Source organism: Bos mutus, chromosome 2 (assembly GCF_027580195.1).
Source record: "Bos mutus isolate GX-2022 chromosome 2, NWIPB_WYAK_1.1, whole genome shotgun sequence".
NCBI classification, from domain to species: Eukaryota; Metazoa; Chordata; class Mammalia; order Artiodactyla; family Bovidae; genus Bos; species Bos mutus.
Window position 1 is genome coordinate 122,463,349 of NC_091618.1, and position 17,856 is coordinate 122,481,204.

Genomic DNA, 17,856 nt, shown 5'->3' on the forward strand with positions numbered 1-17,856 from the left:
TTCCACACTGCTATTGCTTTTTCAGGTAGGCAAAAAGTAAATATATAGTAAATACCACCACCGTCATTTAACATTAAATGTTTGACACAAAATAATGGACTTGACTACAATTATCGGAGTTAAGTGAGCTGCCTCAAATTCTTCGTGGAATAAGATCATTTCAAAAAAGATAATAAGGCGTCTGCACATCTCGCGAGAACTGGAAGAGCCTATGTGACCTGGGCTAAGCGGAAGTTGGGTCTCTTTTTCGTGGCGCCTCGGAGGCTGTCGGCCGCTTCAGAATGAAGCTGAACATCTCTTTTCCGGCCACTGGCTGCCAGAAGCTCTTTGAAGTGGACGATGAACGAAAACTTCGTACCTTCTACGAGAAGCGTATGGCCACAGAAGTTGCTGCTGACGCTCTGGGTGAAGAATGGAAGGGTTATGTGGTCCGAATCAGTGGCGGAACGATAAGCAGGGTTTCCCCATGAAGCAGGGTGTCTTGACCCATGGCAGAGTTTGCCTGCTACTGAGTAAGGGGCATTCCTGTTACAGTCCAAGGAGGACTGGAGAGAGAAAGCGCAAATCTGTTCGGGGTTGCATTGTGGATGCCAATCTGAGTGTTGTCAAATTGGTCATCGTGAAAAAAGGGGAAAAGGATATTCCTGGACTCACTGATACTACAGTGCCTCGTCGCCTGGGTCCCAAAAGAGCCAGCAGAATCCGCAAACTTTTCAATCTCTCTAAAGAAGATGATGTCCGCCAATATGTTGTGCGAAAGCCCCTAAACAAAGACGGTAAGAAACCTAGGACTAAAGCACCCAAGATTCAGCGTCTCGTGACTCCACGAGTTCTGCAGCACAAACGCCGGCGTATTGCTCTGAAGAAACAGCGTACTAAGAAAAATAAAGAAGAGGCTGCAGAATATGCTAAACTTTTGGCCAAGAGAATGAAGGAGGCCAAAGAAAAACGGCAGGAACAGATTGCCAAGAGACGGAGGCTGTCCTCTCTGAGAGCTTCTACTTCTAAGTCTGAGTCCAGTCAAAAATGAGATGTTCTAAGAGTAACAAATAAATAAGATCAGACATCAAAAAAAAAAAAAAAGATAAAAAATTAAGATTAAGGGATTTTTTTCTTATCTCCATGGGTGACAGTTTAGCTTAATTTATGTGAAAGATGTCTTTTTCTTTTATATCTCTTTTATTTCAAGTGGTGTCGCTACCTTTATTGTAAGATTTTTAAAATTTTAACTTTATATTACAAATTGTTTCAAATATAAAAAATATAAAGAGTATAAAGGCTTCATATATATTCATTATCCAGCTTTGACACCTAACATTTTCCCAACTTGACTGTAAAGGGTTTTAATGTATCTATAATTGAAACTAGAATTATTTAATCTATATAATAAATAATATATAATTAGATTATAAATATTATATAAACCATAAATAATTGGAAACTCTTGAAAGAGATCATTTTGAATTATTTTTAGAAGACAACTATTTATTGTTCCTTCAGAAAGGAATTGGGCTTATAAACAGAATTCTTATTGGGAGTTAACTTTATTTTCATGGTGCTTGATGGTAATTTTTAGAAACATTTTTTAAAGAGGAGACTGTAAGAATAAATATCAAAGTAACATGCTTAGCAATAGCCAAACCAAGTGGTCAAACTTATTAAGCTCAGTTAAATACATATCTCTCTATCAAACTGAAGCTGAGCTAATAGCATGTGATACACCATTGCATGAGTCAGGCTTCCTAAATCTTGATTTCTTTGAAAAGCAAATGAAGAATGCAGCCAGTGCATTCATTGTACTGAGTCACTGGGTTGAAAAAGAGAAAGATAAACCACCTACTGAACAATCACATTTTTTTCTTCTAGGTGATTCACAATTCTTTGAAGACTGGCACTCATCCAGTGCTCATTTCATATATTCTGGTCTCGGGCAACTTTGACTATGGGAATTTGATTATGTAAAAAACTCTCTAACTGATGTATCATTATCATCATTCAGTCACTGAATGGTGTCCAGCTCTTTGTGACACCATAGACCGTAGTGTGCCAGGCTTCCCTGAGTTCCTCAGGCTTCCCTCACCACCTCCCAGAATTTGCCCAAGTTTATTTCCATTGAATCGGTGATACCATCCAACCATCTCATCCTCTGTCACCCTTTTCTTCTTCTACCTACAATCTTTCCCAGCATCAGGGTCTTTTCCAATGAGTCGGCTTTTTGCATCAGGTGTCCAAAGTACTGGAAATTCAGCTTCAGCATCAGTCCTTCTAATGAGTATTCAGAGTTGATTTCCTTTAAGATTGACTGGCTTATAGGTATAAACAAAAACAATTTTTAAAAGTCAGATAATTTTCAGAATCCTGGTGTTATGTTTATTAAAACTTTTTTCAGCTAGTATTAAATTTTTGCTAGATATTTGCACTAGTTGACAAGAAAAATTACAAAATCATTTTGATTGATTCAGTCTAAGAAAAGTTTCTCCTTTTTCTGTTTCCAAAGAAGCATCAGTTCATTTCAGTTCAGTTCAGTCGCTCAGTCGTGTCTGACTCTTTGCAACCCCATGAATCACAGCACGCCAGGCCTCCCTGTCTATCACCAACTCCCGGAGTTCACTCAGACTCACGTCCATCGAGTCAGTGATGCCATCCAGCCATCTCATCCTCTGTCATCCCCTTCTCCTCCTGCCCACAATCCTTCCCAGCATCAGAGTCTTTTCCAATGAGTCAACTCTTCGCATGAGGTGGCCAAAGTACTGGAGTTTCAGCTTTAACATCATTCCTTCCAAAGAAATCCCAGGGCTGATCTCCTTCAGAATGGACTGGTTGGATCTCCTTGCAGTCCAAGGGACTCCCAAGAGTCTTCTCCAACACCACAGTTCAAAACCATCAATTCTTCGGTGCTCAGCTTTCTTCACAGCCCAACTCTCACATCCATACATGAGCACTGGAAAAACCATAGCCTTGACTAGACGGACTTTGTTGGCAAAGTAATGTCTCTGCTTTTTAATATGCTGTCTAGGTTGGTCATAACTTTTCTTCCAAGGAGTAAGCGTCTTTTAATTTCATGGCTGCACTCACCATCTGCAGTGATTTGGGAACCCAAGAAAATAAAGTCTAACACTGTTTCCACTGTTTTCCTATCTATTTCCCATGAAGTGATGGGACCAGATGCCATGATCTTCGTTTTCTGAATGTTGAGTTTTAAGCCAACTTTTTCACTCTCCTCTTTCACCTTCATCAAGAGGCTTTTTAGTTCCTCTTCGCTTTCTGCCATAAGGGTGGTGTCATCTGCATAGCTGAGGTTATTGATATTTCTCCTGGCAATCTTGATTCCAGCTTGTGTTTCTACCAGCCCAGCGTTTCTCATGATGTACTCTGCATAGAAGTTAAATAAGCAGGGTGACAATATACAGCCTTGACGTACTCCTTTTCCTATTTGGAACCAGTCTGTTGTTCCATGTCCATTTCTAACTTGCTTCCTGACCTGCATACAGATTTCTCAAGAGGCAGGTCAGGTGGTCTGGGATTCCCATCTCTTTCAGAATTTTCCACAGTTTATTGTGATCCACACAGTCAAAGGCTTTGGCATAGTCAATAAAGCAGAAATAGATGTTTTTCTGGAGCTCTCTTGCTTTTTCGATGATCCAGTGGATGTTGGTAATTTGATCTCTGGTTCCTCTGCCTTTTCTAATATCCCCAAAGCTATAGCCAGTACTGACAGCAAAAATGCTCTTCTATGCATAGAAGAGCTGTCAGTACTGGCTATAGCTTTGGGGGATATTATTATATTGATAAGCAGATTAATATACTCTTCATTTAATTTTTGTTTATTAAATTTTAGGTTAAGCCTAAGATCTATTGTAAGAAAAAATGCTGTAATAAAATAGAGAAATATTAATCTTTATAATTTTATATTGTTTGTGGTTTCAAGTGCCTTTTTCTCTCTATAACATACAAAATCCAAACTGCATTTTCCCCATGAATTTACAATGTGGGGGAGAAAAGAAGTCTTTAAAATTTAGAGCAGCAAGACTCCATACTTTGGAAAACAGGGAAAATAAGTTTAAACTGCTCTTGTAGTAAAAAGCGCACTTTCATGCGGTGCTGTAACCCTTTTCAAGATTAATTTCAACCTATGTATAAAGAACATTCAAAATATCCACACCTTCTAAATATGAACACACATTTATATACTCTTCTCTCTATATCAAGGATCATTATTTGATTTTTTGAAATATAATAAAAGCTTGTTGGTGTATTCCTTTCTGTATTTATTTTTTAATTGAAGGCAAATTGCTTTACAATGTTGTGTTGGCTTCTGCCATACAACAATGCAAATCAGCCATAATTATACATATATCCCCTCCCTCATGAGCCTCCCTCCGCTCCCCCTATCCCACCCCTCTAGGTCATCACAGAGCACCAAGTTGGGTTCCCTGTGTTATGTAGCAACCTCTCACTGGCTATCTATTTCACACGTGCGCCTGATGGGCTACAGTCTCTAGGGTGGGAAAGAGTCAGACACGACTGGGCATACATGCACAGTGTATATATTAATATGTTGATGCTACCTTCCCCATTCGTCCCACTCTCTCCTTGCCCTACTGTGTCCACAAGTCCATTCTGTACATCTGCGTCTCCATTTTATCCCTGCAAATAGGTTCATCAATACCATTTTTCCTGACTCCATACACATGCTTCAATATACAATATTTGTTTCTCTTTCTGACTTACTTCGTTCTGTATAACAGGCTCTAGGTTCATCCATCTCACTAGAACTGACTCAGATTCATGCCTTTTTATGGCTAATATTCCACTGTATATATGTAACACATCTTTATGCATTCATCTGTTGATGGACATCCAGATTGCTCCCATGTCCTGGCTATTGTACATAGTGCTGCAGTGAGCACTGGGGTACATGGTCTTTCAGAATTGTGGTCCTCTCAGGGTATATGCCCAGTAGTGGGATTGCTGGGTCATATGGTAGATTTATTCCTCACACTCATATATTCTGCTCCCAGATGTATTCCCTAAGGAAAAAAATCTTAAATTAAAAAAAAAAAAATTGTGCACAAGGATACTATTCATATTAAAATAGATTAGATACAATTTAAATTCTCATAGTAGGAAATATTTACGAGAAAATTCTAAGCAATTCCATGTCAATGAAAGAAAACATGGATATACAGGTCTTAACTAAAATCTCCTGTGTATCTCTTGCTAGCTGGGGATTTTGACAAAAGTTCTTGGTCTTCTATTAGCTTTTGAGAACGACAAAGTAGGCCTTGGTAGGCAAAGTAGGCCCTATAATGAAAACAAGTAGATCAACAGCTTAATGAGATGTGGGTAACACCATAAACTCTTGGTACTTAAGGTGTTCAGTTCAGTTCAGTTGCTCAGTCATGTCTGACTCTTTGTGACCATATGGACTGCAGTATGGCAGCCTTTCCTGTTCATCACCAACTCCTGTTTGCTCAAACATGTCCATCAAGTTGGTGATGACATCCAACTATTGGTCCCTTCTCCTCCTGCCTTCAATCTTTCCCAACATCAGGGTCTTTTCAAATGAGTCAGCCCTTCGCATCAGGTGGCCAAAGTATTGGAGTATCAGCTTCAATATCAGACCTTTAGGTTGGACTGGTTGGATCTCCGTGCAGTCCAAGGGACTCTCAAGAGTCTTCTCCAACACCACAGGTCAAAAGCATCAATTCTTTGGTGCTCAGCTTGCTTTATAGTCCAACTCTCACATCCATACATGACTACTGGAAAAACCATAGCCTTGACGAGAACTTTGTGGCAAAGCAATGTCTCTGGTTTTTAATATGCTGTCTAGGTTGGTCATAACTTCCTTCCGAGGAGTAAGCGTCTTTTAATTTCATGGCTGCAATCACCATCTGCAGTGAGTTTGGAGCCCCCAAAAATAAAGTCAGCCACTGTTTCCCCATCTATTTGCCATGAAGTGATGGGACTAGATGCCATGATCTTAGTTTTCTGAATGTTGAGCTTTAAGCCAACTTTTTCACTCTCCTCTTTCACTTTCATCAAGAGACTCTTTAGTTCTTCTTCACTTTCTGCCATAAGGGTGGTGTCATCTGCATATGTGAGGTTATTGATATTTCTCCTGGCAATCTTGATTCCAGCTTGTGCTTCCTTCAGCCCAGCGTTTCTCATGATGTACTCTGCATAGAAGTTAAATAAGCAGGGTGACAATATACAGCCTTGACATACTCCTTTTCCTATTTGGAAACAGCCTGTTGTTCCATGTCCAGTTCTAACTGTTGCTTCCTGACCTACATACAGGTTTTGCAAGAAACAAGTCATGTGGTCTGGGATTCCCATCTCTTAGAATTTTCCACAGTTTATTGTGATCCACACAAAGGCTTTAGCATAGTCAATAAGACAGAAATAGATGTTTTTCTGGAACTCACTTGCTTTTTCGATGATCCAGTGAATGTTGGCAATTTGATCTCTGGTTCCTCTGCCTTTTCGAAAACCAGCTTGAACATCTGGAAGTTCATAGTTCATGTATTGCTGAAGCCTGGCTTGGAGAATTTTGAACATTACTTTACCAGCGTGTGAGATGCGTGCAACTGTGTGGTAGTTTGAGCATTCTTTGTCATTGCCTTTCTTTGGGATTGGAATGAAAACTGACCTTTTCCAGTCCTGTGGCCACTGCTGAGTTTTTCAAATTTGCTGACATATTGAGTGCAGCACTTTCAGAGCATCATTTAGGATTTGAAATAGCCCAACTGGAATTCCATCACCTCCACTAGCTTTGTTTGTAGTGATGCTTCCTAAGGCCACTTGACTTCACATTCCAGGATGTCTGGCTCTAGCTGAGTGATCACACCCTCGTAATTAACTGGGTCGTGAAGATCTTTTTTGTACAGTTCTTCTGTGTATTCTCGCCACCTCTTCTTAATATCTTCTGCTTCTGTCAGGTCCATACCATTTCTGTTCTTTATTGAGCCCATCTTTGCATGAAATGTTCCCTTGGTATCTCTAAAAAGATGTCCTTTTCATTATAGGGGACTGGAATGCAAAAGTAGGAGGTCAGGAAACACCTGGAATAACAGGCAAATTTGGCCTTGGAGTACAGAATGGAGCATGGCAAAGGCTGATAGAGTTTTGCCAAGAGAATGCACTGGTCATAGCTAACACCCTCTTCCAACAACACAAGGGAAGACTCTACACATGGACATCACCAGATGGTCAACACCGAAATGAGATTGATTATATTCTTTGCAGCCAAACATGGAGAGGCTCTATACAGTCAGCAAAAACAAGACTGGGAGTCAACTGTTGCTCATATCATGAACCCCTTATTGTCAAATTCAGACTTAAATTGAAGAAAGTGGGGAAAGCCACTAAACCATTCAGGTATGACCTAAATCAAATCCCTTATGATTATACAGTGGAAATGACAAATAGATTTAAGGGACTAGATCTGATAGACAGAGTGCCTGATGAACTATGGATGGAGGTTCGTGACATTGTACAGGAGACAGGGATCAAGACCATCCCCGGGAAAAAGAAATGCAAGAAAGCAAAATGGCTGTCTGAGGAGGCCTTACAAATAGCTGTTAAAAGAAGAGAAGTGAAAAGCAAAGGAGAAAAGGAAAGATATACCCATTTGAATACAAAGTTTCAAAGAATCGCAAGGAGAGATAAGAAAGCCTTTCTCGGTGATCAAAACCGTCGGTTCTTCTTTATAGTCCAAAAGCTTTCTTTATAGTCCAACTCTCACATCCATACATGACTACTGGAAAAACCGTAGCCTTGGCAAGATGGACCTTTGTCAGCAAAGTAATGTCTCTGCTTTTTAATATGCTGTCTAGGTTTGCCATAGCTTTTCTTCCAAGCAGCAAGCATCTTTTAATTTCATAGCTGCAGTCACCGTCTGCAGTGATTTTGGAGCCCCCCAAAATAAAGTCATCCTCTGTTTCCTCTGTTTCCCCATCTATTTGCCATGAAGTGATGGGCCCAGATGCCATGATCTTAGTTTTCTGAATGTTGAGTTTTAAGCCAGCATTTTCACTCTCCTCTTTCACTTTCATCAAGAGGCTTTTTAGTTCCTCTTCACTTTCTGCCATAAGGGTGGTATCATCTATGTATCTGAGGTTATTGATATTTCTCCTGGCAATCTTGATTCCAGCTTGTGCTTCATCCAGCCCGATATTTCACATGATGTACTCTTCATATTAGTTATTATATACAACACACAAGGTATTAGAGCAATACGTTTCCTCAGCTCAGATTATATAGCAGAAGAGAGAAAGTGAGGGAAATACTAAACTATCTTTCAAGCCCCTTGAAAGATCATAACCTGAGATTAAGTTTTCAGCCAAATAGACCTTCAAATAGTGCAACCTGGACCTTTGGTGGTCTGACAAGGGGTCAGGACAAGGCAACCACAGCAGTTTCCAGACCCACAATGGCTGACATGGACAATGGCTGATAGAGCTGGACTTTTAAGGCATAAAATCCACTAACCTGTGGGGACCAAAATGAACTTTGCCCTCAGGAGTCTTTGTATCTCCTGTGGTACCCACAAAGCCCAATGCCAAAGCTATTCCTTTCATAGATTGAAAAGGCCATTGTCAAAACCATCTCCTTTGTATGCATTCCATGTGTTGATCTACTCCATCATCTTTTAGTTGAGCCAAAAAATGTAGTGCCACTGACTGCAAAGACCTTTTTTTAAAATGTACTTATATCAAAAGGTAAATACAAATTCTCCAGTCCCTCTTTTTTTCTTTGCTAGAATGGACAAGGTCAGTAGGCAGCTTCATGCTGAGGGTAAGACAGAAAAGGGCATACTATGTTTAGAGGAAAAAATAATGGTGATAATCTTGGTGTCTGGCCAGGGTGTGCTATAGGGACATATCTTCCCTGATAAGAGAAAGAGGAAGCTTCCTTTCACTAAAGAGAGTCAACATTCAAGAGGTCAGTGGGAGAAGATGTGGGACTCCAAAGGCAGGAAATAATTTAAAAGGAACTTACTCATAGAGTTAGGCTTAAAGTAAGAATTACTCTCAAAGGAAATGTATGGTGTCATAATTCTGCCTAAAGCTGTCTGGATAACAGTTTAGGAAACCTGCTTCCTCTCTCTTCCTCTAAATCTTGGAGAACAGAGAATTTAATATCACTGGAGGTGGTGGGAGGGGAAGTAGTAGAGATACCAAAACCCCTGGAGCCAGCTTTCCATTTCCCTGGAACTAAAGGTAGCATCAATTCCTACTTTTTACCCTTCTTTCCATTAATACAGGGTCTGGCCCAGCCCATGTGAGAATCATCAAGATTCTCCCCATCTCTTGAAAGACTCTGAAACTCCAGCAGAGGAAGTGTGGGAGAGTAAGTGTAAAAGGAGCATCTGTAAAGCTACAGAAGTTATTTTCCCAAAAGTAAGAACCCCTTTTAATCTGTCCCCATTTTAGAAAACTAAAATATTCTAACACTAATAAAAAGTAGCCAACTTTATAGGAAAAAAAAAAAGAACACCTGAAGGTTTTGAGTTTTGTAGGAATGGCAACCCAGTCATTGTGTTAGTTTAAAAATTCTACTTTGTCTAACCTAGTAAGGGGAAAAGATGGCCTGATTAGGTTTCAACTGTTTTCATTTCTGGGGCTCATGTTCTCATAATAGTTAAAATTGAGTAGAAAAATCAGAAAATCATAACATTTTAGAGCTAAATAGGCCTGGGAGATCATTCATTCCTTTTCATTTTATGGCAGAGAAATTTTAGAAAGGATAAATGGCTCAAATGTAGGAAGCCAAAAAGTAGTGAGAGAAGCAGTAAGTATATATAATCCATAAAATGAAAATCAGATCAGATGAAATCTGGAGTTTATTATAGAAATTGTCATTACACTGAACCATATTTTCTCTGCTGTTTTGGGTATATGTTTGTTGTCTCTCATTGTGTTGGTTAGGAATGGAACAAAGTTTTTCAAAATTACTGATACACTGGAAATCTACAAAAATGGGGACTAGACTATTTTGGGACCATTGTTCAGAAGTGCATTTAACTTAGAAATGGTTACCATGGAGATAAGCACATGGTGTGTGACTCTATAGGTTTCCAGTTGCAGTTTTTTATGCTGCTGAGACATAAATAGCCAATATACACACATACATGCACACGAGCCCATGCACACAGGCACAATGAATTTAATTGTTCCTCTCTTTCTGTAACATAATATTAGATTGATGCAAATGTAATTTTGCGATTTCAGATCGTGAATTTTAAATCGTTATCAGGCTCAAACACATCTTTATTAATCAAAATAGGAACCATTACACTCAACACATTTTTGCCAGTGAGAAATAAGTTTGTTTTTTCCTGTAATATAAAAATCTGTGCTTCGTTCTATGCACTCTTGGAAAGCATTTTCTGCCTCCTGCTGGTTGTGGAGGCATTGTCTCTGGAAAAAGTTATTGAGATTCTTGAAGAAGTGATATCAGGTGATTAGAGGTCAGGTGAATATGGCAGATAAGACGAAACTTCGTAGCCCAATTCATTCAACTTTTGCAGCATTGGCTGTGCAAAGTGTGGTCAGGCGTGGTCATGGAGAAGAATTGGACCCTTTCTGTTGACCAATACCAGTTGCAGGTGTGACAGTTTTTGGTGCATCTTATGGATTTGCGGAGCATACTTCTCAGATGTAATGGTTTCGCCTGGATTCATAAAACTGTAGTGGATCAGAGTGGCAGCAGACCACAAAACAGTGACCATGACCTTTTTTTGGTGCAAGTTTGGCTTTCAGAAGTGCTTTGGAGCTTCTTCTTGGTCTAGCATCTGGCTTTAGGAAGTATTTTGGAGCTTCTTCTTGGTCCAGCAACTTGGTAATCACTGGTTGTCGCATAAAATCCACTTTTTGTCACATGTCACAATCCGATCAAGAAATGGTTCGTTGTTGTTGTGTAGAATAAGAAAAGATGACACTTCAAAATGATGAATTAAAAAAAAAAAAAAAGATGAATTTTTTTTTTTTTGATTTGTAGTCAGTTCATGAGGCACCCACTTATGAAGCTTTCTCACCTTCCCAATTTGCTTCAAATGCAGAATAACCATAGAATGGCGACCTTGAGTTCTTTGTCAACTTCTCGTGTACTTGTAAGAGGATCAGCTTCGATGACCCTCTCATTTGGTCGTTGTTAACTTCCAAAGCCCAGCCTCTGTGCTCCTCATCTTCAAGACTCTTGTCCCTTCGCAAAACTTCCTGAACCACCACTGTACTGTATGTTCCTAGCAGTTCCTAGACCAAATGCATTGTTGATATTGCAAGTTGTCTCCACTGCTTTATAACCCATTTTGAACTCTAATAAAAAAATCACTCAAATTTGCTATTTGTCTAACATCACTTCTATAGTCTAAAATACATACATAAAAAGTTTAAAATATAACCCAGTGCTCTATTATAAACAGAATGGCACAAAAGTTGCATAAAAGTGGGAGAAATACTCGTACAAAATAAACAGCAAATAATGTCATTAGCAAACAAACAATAAAGAGACATATTTATTAAAATGACATATAACATAACCACATTTATTTAAGAATGTATTCCGATATCACTCAGCAAAGTTCAGCAATGCAAAACAGTAGTGATTTTTGCACCACACTAATAATAAAATTTCATACAGGGAACTTCACCGGCAGTCCAGTGGTTAGGACTCCATGTTTCCAGTGCAGGCGGTTCGAGTTTGATACCTGATTAGGGAACTAGAATCACAAGTGTGTGGCCAAGAAAAAAAATTCCATGCAATGCTGATCTCTAGTGATGGAAGAATTTGAAAATTCTATACGTATTAAAAAGTAATATTGTACAATGATATGAAAATTACTTTTAAAAAACATTGTAAGGTAGCCTAAACCAAGCTTAAAGACTAATAACACACTTAACAAGTAAATAGGGAGAAGGCAATGGCACCCCACTCCAGTACTGTTGCCCGGAAAATCCCATGGATGGAGGAGCCTGGTGGGCTGCAGTCCATGGGGTCGCTAAGAGTCAGACACGACTGAGTGACTTCACTTTCACTTTCCACTTTCATGCATTGGAGAAGGAAATGGCAACCCACTCCAGTGTTCTTGCCTGGAGAATCCCAGGGACGGGGGAGCCTGGTGGGCTGCAATACATGGGGTCGCACAGAGTCAGACATGACTGAAGCGACTTGGCAGCAACAAGTAAATAGGATATACATCTTAGAAGTCACTACTCTTTAAAGTGGAAATATAAAAACAAGAACATTAAAAAAGATAGAGTGTATTACAAAAGATTCTTGTTACTTTCCCAAAATTTTCAACAACGTTAGGCAATTGCCTAGTGTTTCTCTGTCTTCCTCTATCTTGTCAGCTATGTAATTTCTTTTTTTTTCTTTTATTTTCTTTCCTTTACCTTTTCTTCAAGAAATATATATTTTTTTAAGATGCTTAAATTCCTGAGAGACTGAGCACTTTCAGAGGATGACAAAAAAATAAATTTTGATTGAAAATTTCTTTTATTTATTTTATTTTAAAATTTTTTCATAGTGGACATTTTCAAAAACCCCAAACCATGTATCCATCAACCAACTTTGATACTTAAATCATATAGTGGATTTCATTACCCAGCTTCCCACATTATTTTACTTTATGATTCTGTTCAGTTGCTCAGTCATGTCTGACTCATTGCAACCCCATGGATGGCAGCAAACATGGGTTCCTTGTCCATCACTAACTCCTGAAGTTCACTCAAACTCGTGTCCATTGACTCAGTGATGCCATCCAACCATCTCATCCTCTGTTGTCCCCATCTCCTTCCGCCTTCTATCTTTCCCAGCAACAGGGTCTTTTCAGTTGAGTCACCTCTTCGCATTAGGTGGCCAAAGTATTGGAGTTTCAGCTTCAACATCAGTCCTTCCAATGAACAGCCAGGATTGATTGCCTTTAGGATGGTCTGGTTGGATCTCTTTGCAGTCTAAGGGACTCTCAAGAGTCTTCTCCAACACCACAGTTCAAAACCATCAATTCTTTGGCTCTCAGCTTTCTTTACAGTCCAACTGTCACATCCATACATGACCACTGGGAAAACCATAGCCTTGACTAGATGGACTTTTTTGGCAAAGTACTGTCTCTGCTTTTTAATATGCTGTCTAGATTTGTCATAACTTTTGTTCCAAGGAGTAAGGGTCTTTTAATTTCATGGCTGTACTCACCGTCTGCAGTGATTTTGGACTGCCAAAAATAAAGTCTCTCACAGTTTCCACTGTTTCCCCATCTATTTGCCATGAAGTGATGGGCCCGGATGCCATGATCTTAGTTTTCTGAATGTTGAGCTTTAAGTCAACTTTTTCACTCTCCTCTTTCACTGTCATCAAGAGGCTCCTTAGTTCTTCTTCACTTTCTGCCATAAGGGTGGTGTCATCTGCATAGCTGAGGTTATTGATATTTCTCCCAGCAATCTTGATTCCAGCTTGTGGTTCTTCCAGGCCAGCGTTTCTCATGATGTACTTTGCATAGAAGTTAAATAAGCAGGGTGACAATATACAGCCTTGACATACTCCTTTTCCTATTTGGAACCAGCCTGTTGTTCCATGTCCAGTTCTAACTGTTGCTTCCTGACCTGCATATAGGTTTCTCAAGAGGCAGGTCAGGTGGTCTGGTATTCCCATCTCTTTCAGAATTGTCCACAGTTTATTGTGATCCACACAGTCAAAGGCTTTGGCATAATCTATAAATCAGAAATAGATGTTTTTCTGGAACTCTCACTATTTTGATGATCCAACGGATGTGGCAATTTGATCTCTGGTTCCTCTGCCTTTTCTAAAACCAGCTTGAACATCTGGAAATTCACGTACTGATGAAGCCTGGTCTGGAGAATTTTGAGCATTACTTTGCTAGCTTGTGAGATGAGTGCAATTGTGTGGTAGTTTTTCCTCTGTAAAGAGCAATATTGCATAGGAACCTCGAATGTTAGGTCTATGAATCAAGGCAAATTGGAAGTGCTCAAACAGGAGATGGCAAGGAATCAGTGAACTAAAATGGACTGGAATGGGTGAATTTAACTCAGATGACCATTATATTTACCACTGTGGGCAGGAATCCCTTAGAAGAAATGCAGTAGTCATCATGGTCAACAAAAGAGTCTGAAATGCAGTACTTGGATGGAATCTCAAAAACGACAGAATGATCTCTGTTCGTTTCCAAGGCAAACCATTAAATATCATGGTGATCCAAGCCTATGCCCCAACCAGTAACACTGAAGATGCTGAAATTGAACAGTTCTATGAAGACCTACAAGACCTTTTAGAACTAATACCCAAAAATGATGTCCTTTTCATTATAGGGGACTGGAATGCAAAAGTAGGAAGTCAAGAAACACCTGGAGTAACAGGCAAATTTGGCCTGGGAGTACGGAATGAAGCAGGGCAAAGACTAATAGAGTTTTGCCAAGAGAACGCACTGGTTATAGCAAACACCCTCTTCCAACAACACAAGAGAAGACTCTATACATGGACATCACCAGATGGTCAACACCGAAATCAGATTGATTATATTCTTTGCAGCCAAAGATGGAGAAACTCTATACAGTCAGCAAAAACAAGACCGGGAGCTGACTGTGGCTCAGATCATGAACTCCTTATTGCCAAATTCAACTTAAACTGAAGAAAGTGGCAAAAACCACTAGACCATTCAGGTATGACCTAATTCAAATCCCTTATGATTATACAGTGGAAGTGAGAAATAGATTTAAGGGCCTAGATCTGATAGATAGAGTGCCTGATGAATTATGGATGGAGGTTCGTGACATTGTACAGGAGACAGGGATCAAGACCATCCCATGGAAAAGAAATGCAAGAAAGCAAAATGGCTGTCTGGGGAGGCCTTAGCTGTGAAAAGAAGAGAAACGAAAAGCAAAGGAGAAAAGGAAAGACATAAGCATCTGAATGCAGAGTTTCAAAGAATAGCAAGGAGAGATAAGAAAGCCTTCCTCAGCAATCAATGCAAAGAAAAGGAGGAAAACAACAGAACGGGAAAGACTATTTTAAGATCTCTTCAAGAAAATTAGAGATACCAAGGGAAGATTTCATGCAAAGATGGGCACAATAAAGGACAGAAATGGTATAGACCTAACAGAAGCGGAAGATATTAAGAAGAGGTGGCAAGAATACACAGAAGAACTGTACAAAAAAGATCTTCATGACCCAGATAATCACAATGGTGTGATCACTCACCTAGACCCAGACATCCTGGAATGTGAAGTCAAGTGGGCCTTAGAAAGCATCACTATGAACAAAGCTAGTGGAGGTGATGGAAATCCAGTTGAGCTAATTCAAATCCTGAAAGATGATGCTGTGAAAGTGCTACACTCAATATGCCTGCAAATTTGGAAAACTCAGCAGTGGCCACAGGACTGGAAAAGGTCAGTTTTCATTCCAATCCCAAAGAAAGGCAATGCCAAAGAATGCTCAAACTACAGCACAATTACACCTCACACGCTAGTAGAGTAATGCTCAAAATTCTCCAAGCCAGGCTTCAGCAATATGTGAACCATGAACTTCCAGATGTTCAAGCTGGTTTTTGAAAAGGCAGAGGAACCAGAGATCAAACTACCAACATCCACTGGATCATCGAAAAAGCAAGAGAGTTCCAGTAAAACATCTATTTCTGCTTTGTTGACTATGCCAAAGTCTTTGACTGTGTGGATCACAATAAACTGTGGAAAATTCTGAAAGAGATGGGAATACCAGACCACCTGACCTGCCTCTTGAGAAATCTGTATGCAGGTCAGGAAGCAACAGTTGGAACTGGACATGGAACACAGACTATGGCAGAAAGTGAAGAACTAAAGAACCTCTTGATGAAAGTGAAACAGGAGAGTGAAAAAGTTGGCTTAAAGCTCAACATTCAGAAAACGAAGATAATGGCATCTGGTCCCATCACTTCATGGGAAATATATGGGAAAACAGTGGAAACAGTGTCAGACTTTATTTTGGGGGGCTCCAAAATCACTGCAGATGGTGATTGCAGCCATGAAATTAAAAGACACTTACTCCTTGGAAGGAAAGTTATGACCAACCTAGATAGCAAATTCAAAAGCAGAAAGATTACTTTGCCAACAAAGGTCTGTCTAGTCAAGGCTATGGTTTTCCCAGTGGTCATGTATGGATGTGAGAGTTGGACTTTGAAGAAAGCTGAGCACCGAAGAATTGATGGTTTTGAATTGTGGTGTTGGAGAAGACTCTTGAGAGTCCCTTAGACTGCAAGGAGATCCAACGAGTCCATCCTAAAGGAGACCAATCCAGGGTGTTCATTGGAAGGACTGATGCTGAAGAAACTGCAATACTTTGGCCACCTATTGTGATGAACTGACTCACTTGAAAAGACCTGTTGCTGGGAAAGATTGAAGGCAGGAGGAGAAAGGGATAACAAAGGATGAGATGGTTGGGTGGCATCACCGACTCAATGGACATGAATTTGAGCAAGCTCCAGGAGTTGCTGATGGACAGGGAAGCCTGACATGCTGTAGTCCATGGGGTCGCAAATTGTTGTACATGACTGAGGGACTGAACTGAACTGAGTACTTATTTAATAATGTATTTAAATGAAATTCAGGTCTTTAAAAATCTAAAGTATTTGCACCCTTGTCTTTTAAATAAAAAATATCAAGACTTAACTATCACAGAATGAGATACCTATCTAAGACCAGAAAAAATTATCTTTCACTCTATGCAGTCTCATCCCAAAGTAATATAGTTTTGAATACCCATTATTTACAAAAGAGTCCACTATTTGCATGATGTGGTGATTTCACTTTCTACTATTCATCTTCATAGAATATCTCTAGGGATTTGTTGTTCAGCCTCTCATTCATGTCCTATTCTTTTATACCCCGTGGACTGCAGCATGCCAGGCTTCCCTGTCCTACAGCATCTCCTGGAGCTTGCTCAAATTCATGTCCATTCAGTTGGTGATTCCATCCAACCATTTTATCCTCTGTTGTCCTTTTCTCCTCTTGCCTTCAATCTTTCCCAGCATCAGGGTCTTTTCAAATGAGTCAGTTCTTTGCATGAGGTGGCCAAAGTATTGGAGTTTCAGCTTCAGTATCAGTCCTTCCAATGAATATTCAGAATTGATCTCCTATAAGATTGACTGGTTTGATCTCCTTGCAGCCCAAGGGGACTCTCAAGAGTCTTCATGATCACCACAGTTCAAAAGCATCAATTCTTTGGTGCTCAGCCTTCTTTATAGTCCAACTCTCACATCCATGCATGAGTACTAGAAAAACCATAGCTTTGACTACATGGATCTTTGTTGGCAAAGTAATGTCTTTGCTTTTTAATATGCTGTCAAGGTTTGTCATAGCTTTTCTTCCAAGGAGCAAGCATCTTTTAATTTCATGCCTGCAGTCACCATCTGCAGTAATTTTGGAACCCAAGAATATAAAGTCTGTCACTGTTTCCATTGTTTCCCCATCTGTTTGCCGTGAAGTGATAAGGAGTAGTGGTGGTTTCCAGTTCCACAGTTGCCATCTTAGATCCGTCTATCTCTAGGGATTTTTCCAGAGAAATACGTATTCTTTAGGAGCATTTCTAGGGGGAAAAAGTTACTTGAAACCCCTGACTCTATTGAGAGAGGATTGAAGATAAATATATAAGACATGTCATTTTGCTTTGGACCAATTAGTCATCCCTTCCCTTATGGCTCAGCAGTACAGGATCCACCTAGAATGCAGGAGATGCAGGAGACATGGGTTCAATCCTTGGGTTGGGAAGATCCCCTGGAAGAGGAAATGACAACCCACTCCAGTATTCTTGCCTGAAGAATCCCATGGACAGAGGAGCCTGGTGGGCTATGGTCCATGGTCTAAAAAG

The 17,856-nt window shown here is 39.8% G+C and overlaps 1 pseudogene; it reads left to right on the plus strand.

Moving 5' to 3' along the window:
- Positions 1-247: 247 nt before the first annotated feature.
- Positions 248-1,083, plus strand: LOC102269913 (small ribosomal subunit protein eS6 pseudogene; annotated as a pseudogene).
- Positions 1,084-17,856: the final 16,773 nt, after the last annotated feature.